At 47.0% G+C, this 9,699-nt stretch overlaps 1 protein-coding gene across 3 annotated transcripts in view; it reads right to left on the bottom strand.

Moving 5' to 3' along the window:
- Nucleotides 1-5,748, bottom strand: part of RAPH1 (Ras association (RalGDS/AF-6) and pleckstrin homology domains 1) — a 202,459-nt gene extending 196,711 nt beyond the window's left edge. Inside the window, exons 1-2 of one of the 3 annotated variants that reach the window (XM_068130922.2) lie at nucleotides 5,586-5,748; nucleotides 2,695-2,763 (exon numbers count right to left, since the gene is read on the bottom strand). The gene's annotated coding sequence lies outside the window, so the exon portion shown is untranslated. The other 2 variants (XM_068130897.2, XM_068130904.2) reach the window with 2 other exon arrangements.
- Nucleotides 5,749-9,699: the final 3,951 nt, after the last annotated feature.

Raw genomic sequence — 9,699 nt, forward strand, 5'->3', positions numbered from 1 at the left:
TAAACAATTTGCATTTGGAACTGTATGGTGCTGCAGTATCTGCTTGCACTTCTCTTTTGTGAGCATCCATTGATTTCTAACAAGTTTTCCTGCACTAAAAGCTACAATGCAACACTAGACAGTCAAAGAGCCTCCCCTGTGTTTGACAGGAGGTTGCAAACATTGCGTGCCGTAACATTCTCCAGGTCTTCGGCATATGAACTGGCATGTCTTAAATCCAAAAAGTTCCAACTTCAATTTGCCAGACCAGAGTATGCAATTCCATTGTTCAGTTGCTCAATCTTGGTCAGGCTCACAATTTTAATAACCTAATTCTGAGGTCTCAGCAGTAGTTTCTTTGCTGCACGTCTGCCATGGAGACCTGCTGCCATCAGCCCTCTTCTTACAGTGTTCAATAATTTTCTTCCATCACACAAGATCCAAAAAGTTATGTTGTTGTTGGTGTTGGCTGGTGTTGGCTTAGCGGTTAGGGTGCCAGCTTAGGATCCAAGGATCCTGGGTTCGAATCCCGGTCGATCGCTGAATTAACGCCAGGGGGGTTGACTCAGCCTGTCATCCTTCCGAGGTCGGCAAATTGAGTACCAGTTCACTGGTAATTCCCTGCTTGTCGTAAAAGGCGACAAAAAGGGTTGGCGGCAGGAAGGGCATCCGGCCGTACAACATTGCTTCAAAAAGGGGACCAAAAAAAACAACAACAACCACAGTGCCCGAAAACGGCCAACCCCCACTCTGCGGGGGAAAAATGGCCTCTGAAGGTGTTTTTTTTTTTTTTTTACACAAGATGAGCAACTTCAAGTGCTTGTCCTACCTTGGGGAGGTTCTTCTGGGTCTTCATTGCTTTTTCTTGTCTTGTACCGAGCCAGTTTTTTTTCAGGAATTGCAAAATGCACCTCATACCACTGTAGGAGATCTTCAGCTTTTCTGCTATTTTCTTCATAATGTGCTCTTCTCAGTTTGGATCTCCACACGCTGTTATGTCGAAAGTTACTACCTTGGTGACATTCTGAACCCACTCATAGACTTACAAGCAATGGAACAAACTCGTGAAAACTAATTTCACATACCATGAAATGGGGTGAATAGGGACAGCAAGGTGAATAGGGACACAAACTGAAAAAAAGTTCGGAAACGTTTTTTGCTGAAAATTGATAACCATACTGATTTGTTGATATTTGGGTTGAGTGTTCTCTTGTTTTTTTAAAGCAACTTACAGTCCCTATTAACCCCATATATGGGTTAAATAGGAATAAATAGGATTTTTATGGCTGTCCCTATTCACCCCGTTATACGGGTGCCGTTGAGGTTTAATTCACCCCGTTTTACGGGTGAATAGGGACAGTCACTAATACAAAAAAAGAATAATCAAGAAACAATCCTGAGTTTCCAACGTATTGCTAAATTGATAGCTCAGATGGATGCACATAATATGCACCCATAATATAAACCACGGTGCCAATGAAAAAAAATATGGGATAAAAAGTTTCTCCAAACTGTCCCGATTTCTTGATTATTATTTTGGCTGCATGCAAAACAAACAACATGCAAACAACGCTGGGAAGGCAATGGCAAATCACCCATTGCAACCCTTGCAAAGAAACCGTTTCAGCAGCACCAATGGTTTGGAAAGAGTATGCTCCGTCAAAATTAAAAAACGATATATGATGTCATAGATGTACCAGTATGTTGAATTGGCAAGCCAAACGCGTGGGATGTGCTTTATTCCCCGACCATGACGGGTGAAGAGTGCAAGTGAATCTAATTTTTGATACATCGACCAGACCACAGGACGTATCCTTTCAATATCACGAGCCAACTGTGATGGACGATGATGATGAGAACAATAAGCGAGCCAGGTAATGTAGCTTGATAGAAAAGCAGCACATCAAATGACAACATGATCTCACTTCTACAAAGAAACATCTTTGGAAAGCACCTTATTGCAGTAGCAAATTCAAGGAGAGACACAGAACAGGCAGAGAATCGGAATCAGGGGACAGCACCATGTGACCAGTCACACCCACCCTCTCCCCTTCTCTACACACCACCCATTTGTGTCTATTAAAAAAGTATATAAAAAAATTCCTGGACCTTTCAGGAAAGACAAAACCGACACAGAAATGAACATAAAACAAGCGTAAAGAGCTATACTTGCGAGAAAAAAAAATCAACTTTGACAAGACCAAACACAGACATTCACGAAGTCACCGATAGAGGAGTTTCAGACCAACGAAACAGATAAATCTCATTGCCAAACCAGCACTTTACAAAAAAAACCCAAAAAACATAAATCAAACCCACATCGAATGGCCAGTGGGTCAAAAAGAACACACGAGACTGGTTTTACACGCGTGAACACGCACACGCCTGTCGAGTGCGAAAACGATGAACAACTTACACTGAAAAAGAAAAGAAAAGACAAGGGATTTGCACATGAAAACATGTTGGCCCCATGTGCTTGCTTTTCCCTCGATACTCGTTCAGCACCCGATTCTAACTTCAAAATAAAAATGAACAAACTTACAACCGCCTTCTTGCTGCTCGTAAAGGTTTACGTTCAGACGTCTCGAGACAACTCACATAATGTATATGAAAAAGACAAAAATGTCTGCACAAGTTCATCGAACAACGAAAACATTTAATGAATATGTGTGCACGCAAGTAAAGGATGACAGAAGATGCATCGTCGACACGTACCAGGTTCCCTCGATTCGTCTTCCTCAAGCTCACAGGGCCAGGAGCGCTGTCATTTGTGTGTTTTTCAAACTGTACACAAGAGATGAGTCAATTGAGATTTGCAAGGCCTGAGGCATCACAGGTTAACCACAAGAACAAGACAGCCAGACTCGAGCCAAGCCATCAGATAACAATAATGCAAAACATGACTTGCGGAATGGACGCTTGTGCTTGCCATGGCTCAGAACGGGCCGTGTCTGTTTAAACTTTTCCTTCATGACAATTTACAAGTTCTTCATTCATTTTCTCACATGTCTGTCCCCAGGCTTATGTTAATGGACGTCTCTCTTGTTTGAAACAAGCTCAACTATCGATTTCTTGCTCGCTCGTCTGCATGTATCCAAAGAAAACTTTTGGCCAAGAACGGTTGATAAAGCCTGATATACCTCCCATACTGCTTTGCCTTTCTCATTCAATAATAATCCATTTCTGCCAACCCATCGCACCCGTCCAACTCCATCTATCTGCCTCCGCTCCGCTGTCTGTCTGCCTGTATTGTCATGCACCTGTCTGTCTGCATTACATAGCCGTTTTGCCCAAATGTCTCACAGTTCCGATTGTCTGCTTGACCAACCGACTCATACATATGACTTTGGCTGCACGTCCATTGCCTACCTTCTGCCATTCCGACTGTCCCACCTGCCCACCGATCTCGCACGTCTAACTGTCTATCTGCCCACCGGTCTCGCATGTACGACTGTTTAAGTATCTGCACACCCATCTCACTCGTCCGACTGTTCATCTGTCTTTGCCTGTCCACCCATTTCGCACGTTTGACTGTCTGTCTGCCCACCCATCTCGCGTGTCCGTACGTCTGTTTGTCTGCCCACCCATCTCGCAAATCCGACTATATATCTGTCTGCCCAACCGTTTCGCATGTCCAACTGTTTGTCTGTCCACCTATCTCATACACCTGACTGTCTGCCTGGCCATCCGTCTTGCAAGTCTGACTGTTTGTCTGTGTCTGTCCGCCCACCCATGTCATACATCGGACTGTCTGCCTGCCCACCCATTTCTCATGTCCGACTGTTTGCAATGACCTGTCCACCCGTCTCGCACATCCGACTGTCTTCCATCCTCATGCTCTTCCGTCTCGCACGTTCGACTGTCTTCCTCCCTGCCCATCCATCTCGCAGGTCCGACTGTCTTCCATCCTCATGCTCTTCCGTCTCGCACGTTCGACTGTCTTCCTCCCTGCCCATCCATCTCGCACGTCCAACTGTCTTCCTCCCTGCCCATCCATCTTGCACGTCCGACTGTCTTCCTCCCTGCCAATCCATCTCGCACGTCCGACTGTCTTCCTCCCTGCCCAACCATCTCGCACGTCCAACTGTCTTCCTCCCTGCCCATCCATCTTGCACGTCCGACTGTCTTCCTCCCTGCCCATCCATCTCACACATCCGACTGTCTTCCTCCCTGCCCATCCATCTCGCATGTCCGACTGTCTTCCTCCCTGCCCATCCATCTCGCACGTCCAACTGTCTTCCTCCCTGCCCATCCATCTTGCACGTCCGACTGTCTTCCTCCCTGCCCATCCATCTCACACATCCGACTGTCTTCCTCCCTGCCCATCCATCTCGCATGTCCGACTGTCTTCCTCCCTGCACATCCATCTCGCACGTCCGACTGTCTTCCTCCCTGCACATCCATCTCGCACGTCCGACTGTCTTCCTCCCTGCCCATCCATCTTGCACGTCCGACTGTCTTCCTCCCTGCCCATCCATCTCACACGTCCGACTGTCTTCCTCTCTGCCCATCCATCTCGCATGTCCGACTGTCTTCCTCCCTGCACGTCCGACTGTCTTCCTCCCTGCCCATCCATCTCGCACGTCCGACTGTCTTCCTCCCTGCCCATCCATCTCGCACGTCCGACTGTCTTCCTCCCTGCCCATCCATCTAGCACGTCCGACTGTGTTCCTCCCTGCCCATCCATCTCGCACGTCCGACTGTCTTCCTCCCTGCCCATCCATCTCGCACGTCCGACTGTCTTCCTCCCTGCCCATCCATCTCGCACGTCCGACTGTCTTCCTCCCTGCCCATCCATCTCGCACGTCCGACTGTCTTCCTCCATGCCCATCCATCTCGCACGTCCGACTGTCTTCCTCCCTGCACATCCACCTCGCACGTCCGACTGTCTTCCTCCCTGCACATCCACCTCGCACGTCCGACTGTCTGCCCACTCACCCGTCTAACCCTCGTATATTGTTGAAGGGACAGCAGACCGTCGCATCTCCATCACATGCACGTTTTCTCGTCCTATCGATTGCTAGCACTGGACCATTACGTGGACACCACGAGTTCTGTCTGCACCGTGTGTCCGTCTCCGGATCGTTACCCGATCGGGATGCGCAGCAAGTGCCACATGCACGAAGACACGCGACGAGATGGCGCCAGCGACGGGGAAAGATGAAGGAAGAGGTTTTCGCAGGGCGATCATGATTCACGACCACGGGCGGATGGACACGACCATGGTGATGGACACTCGAATGAATACGTCATCAGATTAGAGGAAAACGGACCGTCCGCGAAATAGAAATCACTTTAAACAGACAGGCTGACGATGTATGGATGAACGATGAGGGAAAGTGCAGATGGAATAACATCGGGAATACCGAATCGTATTCAGTATTGTTATTAATAACGACCAATGGAATAATGGGAATACATTGATAATATTAATAATGATATCGAGGACGCACGGAATGATTGAAGTTGGAATCTTACATGATGTTAACGATGAGCGAAGAGGGAAAAGTGAGGAGAGCACGTTGATAAATGATGTGGAAAATAATAATCACAATAATCGGAATGGAACGATTACGAAACGGCACTCGCTCCAAAGATGTACACACCTCACGCCGCTCTGTACAGGAAATCCCGGAGACGGATGTGACGTCACTTCCTCTCATCGCTGTCTCGCGCGCGGCGACGTCGAACGGGAGAGGGTCGTTCAGGTCAGAGGGTTCAGTGGGTGCACCGCTTCGACTTGGGAAGATCATGAGAGTGGCGACATGAGGTGGGACACGAAGGAAACGTTCTCGTTGATCCTTCTGCGTCTCTTCCTGGTCGCTGCACCTGTTGCGTTACCTTTGCCTTCGGATCGATGAGAGCGGCTCAAGTCAAGCGAGAAGGCAAATTCAAATCGGTTCTGATCACTGTTCCGCCTTTAAATACGTCTTGCTCCCTCTTTACTACTTACCTCTTCTGAAATGACGAGGGTGAGAAAAGCAAAGTACAAAATATCAAACCCATTATTATAGACCTGTCGCGTACCTGGTATTAAAGCACCTGGCTCGCGGTAAACCTGGACGAATAAACGAGCACCACAGGAGGGACGCCCATCTACGGTTCTACACCAGGTGTGTGTTCGGTTACCAAGCACCTGGATAGCGCTTATCAAGCAAGCCGTTCCTTTGCTTGAGTGCTTAAGAAACTTGGTAACTGAACACGCACCTGATGTTGTATGTTTCCTCCTCCATTTCTACTGTTCCCTTTGTTCTCGTGTAACCTACTACCTGATCCGTTTTATGTTTATGTTGTAAGTTGTAACTCCTCCACGAAACTCGACTTTGAGAAGAACTCATGAGAAGAACACCGAAACAAAGCCTGGTGTACAACCTGATGTAAAACACACGTAAACAAGGTCTGGTGTACAATCTGATGTAAAACACACGTACACAACACAAGGTCTGGTGTATATATGTGTACACTGTACAATCTGATGTAAAACAGACATACACAAGGTCTGGTGTACAATCTGATGTAAAACACGCATACACAAAGCCTGGTGTACAATCTGATGTAAAACACACGTACACAAGGTCTGGTGTACAATCTGATGTAAAACACGCATACACAAGGTCTGGTGTACAATCTGATGTAAAACACGCATACACAAGGTCTGGTGTACAATCTGATGTAAAACACGCATACACAAGGTCTGGTGTACAATCTGATGTAAAACATGCATACACAAGGTCTGGTGTACAATCTGATGTAAAACACGCATACACAAGGTCTGGTGTACAATCTGATGTAAAACACGCATACACAAGGTCTGGTGTACAATCTGATGTAAAACACGCATACACAAAGCCTGGTGTACAATCTGATGTAAAACACACGTACACAAGGTCTGGTGTACAATCTGATGTAAAACACGCATACACAAAGCCTGGTGTACAAGCTGATGTAAAACACACGTACACAAGGTCTGGTGTACAATCTGATGTAAAACACGTACACAAGGTCTGGTGGACAACCTGATGTAAAACACACGTACACAAGGTCTGGTGTACAACCTGATGTAAAACACGCATACACAAGGTCTGGTGTACAACCTGATGTAAAACACACGTACACAAGGTCTGGTGTACAACCTGATGTAAAACACACGTACACAAGGTCTGGTGTACAACCTGATGTAAAACACACGTACACAAGGTCTTGTGTACAACCCGATGTAAAACACACGACCACAAGGTCTGGTATATCTGTGTACAATCTGATGTAAAACACGCATACACAAAGCCTGGTGTACAATCTGATGTAAAACACACATACACAAGGTCTGGTGTACAACCTGATGTAAAACACACGTACACAAGGTCTGGTATATCTGTGTACAATCTGATGTAAAACACACGTACACAAGGTCTGGTGTACAATCTGATGTAAAACACACGTACACAAGGTCTGGTGTACAATCTGATGTAAAACACGCATACACAAAGCCTGGTGTACAATCTGATGTAAAACACACGTACACAAGGTCTGGTGTACAATCTGATGTAAGACACATGTACACAAGGTCTGGTGTACAATCTGATGTAAAACACGTACACAAGGTCTGGTGTACAATCTGATGTAAAACACACGTACGCAAAGCCTGGTGTACAATCTGATGTAAAACACATGTACGCAAAGCCTGGTGTACAATCTGATGTAAAACACATGTACGCAAAGCCTGGTGTATAATCTGATGTAAAACACATGTACACAAGGTCTGGTGTACAACCTGATGTAAAACACACGTACACAAGGTCTGGTGTACAATCTGATGTAAAACACACGTACACAAGGTCTGGTGTACAATCTGATGTAAAACACATGTACGCAAAGCCTGGTGTACAATCTGATGTAAAACACATGTACACAAGGTCTGGTGTACAACCTGATGTAAAACACACGTACACATAGCCCAGTGTACAACTCGGTGTAAAACATAAACATACAAAGCCTGATGTACAACTTGGTTTAAACACACGTACACAGAAGCCTGGTGTACAACCTGGTGTAAAACACACGTACACAAAGCCTGGTGTTGGCTTTACCGTTAAGGTGAAAGGCTTATTTAAGTTATCAAGGTCTTCAGTTTGAGCCCCTGTTGTGCCGTTGACTTAACACCACGTGGGTTGACTCAGCCCGTCATCTTCTGAAATCCGCAAAATGAGCACCAACTTACTGGGGACAGGGGGCACTGCATCAGCGGCACAGATGCTTTGAGAAATTGGTGCAACCAGCAGCCAGAGGCTGCACACGAAACAAGAAAGAGCAATGAGAGATTGCAGACCCTTACCAGAACGTGTTTGTGTGGCGTTTATTAGCTGCTGTGCTTGTGTGGTTTATTGATGACATCGATTTATGTTCAATCCAATGTGGCTGCCGAACCACGTGACCGATGGCGTCAACAATTTAAATCTCCCGTACAATTTTTGTGTAGATCATGTTGAAGAATTTTTTAACTGATCGGATCAAGCGTTCCACTTGTCTAATTATGACGTCATAAGGAAGGCACCGATAACGTCATCACGAATATATTGTTATGAATTAGGGGTAGAGGAATATCTAGATCCAGGTAGATCTGCATAGGTAGGTGCTCGACTGTCGTGATAGGGAATCTAGATGTAATAAGTTCTGTAGCCCGAATGTCGGATTAAGCTTGCATCTTCGTCCCGCCACGAGGGGGCGGGGCATGCTAATTAGTACAGGGATTATGGGTAAAATTCCCTTGTGTATCGTTCCCTCGGTGAGCATCCCAGTGTCCCTTATGGCAATACATCCCATAGCCATTAGATAGGCCCATTAGCGCACCACACATTAAATAATTTCCCCGCCACCACAATGACTGGAAGAACCAACAAGCAATAGCCACGCCCAGGAGAACGAGTGATTGGTTGGGGTAAGAAGCTGGCCACTGATTGGTGAAAGGAAGGTGGAAGGAAGCGGCAGACTGATTGGCCACCGACCGTTGACACCTCGGCCAATCAGTGCGGAAGGCACGAACATTCGGCCAATCAGTGCGGGAGGCACAAAATCACTACTTAGGAGCAGGTCCCTGATTAGAGGACAAGCGCCGGTGACGTCAGAGGGCGCGAAAGACCACAAATAAACGAGGCACTGGTTGGGAGAGAGAAAGGGCTGACGTCACACCGCGAGTGACAAAACGACTCGCTCGCCGGCATTTTGCTATATTGGCTGTCTCTTTGCTGGGCTTCGCTCTCTCTTCCCTCACGCTCTTCCCTCGCTTCTCTTCCCTTGGCCTCTTGCTCCTGACTGTCCCTTCGCGCTGGGCTTTCCCTTGCTTCGGACCTGGTGGAGGAACGAGCAGTTCGAAAGACGGTGGAGAGAAGGAACGCCGTCGATTCACTGCCTTGGGTTGGTGTGCGGACGACGAGTGGGGCCTGCGTTGGAGCGCTGAGTGGGTGTGCCTTCTTCCTCTTCCTTCTTCCTCCCGTGCTGCCTAGTCAAATCCGTCATTGAATAAACGCCTCCATTAAAGTTCATTTGGCCATCCGCGATCCCACGGTATTAACCGAGGGCAATCGCTCGACAATATGTTGTTCCCCATGGGGAGTACTAGGCAATGAGCCATGTGTCAATTTATCCATAGTTCTTTTGGAGATATCGAGGTGCAAAGTTTTTCGGTTTTACCAAGATGGCGCCTATACCACGTGACCTATGACA

This window comes from Myxine glutinosa, chromosome 1, assembly GCF_964187855.1.
Source record: "Myxine glutinosa chromosome 1, kmMyxGlut1.1, whole genome shotgun sequence".
Lineage (NCBI taxonomy): Eukaryota > Metazoa > Chordata > Myxini > Myxiniformes > Myxinidae > Myxine > Myxine glutinosa.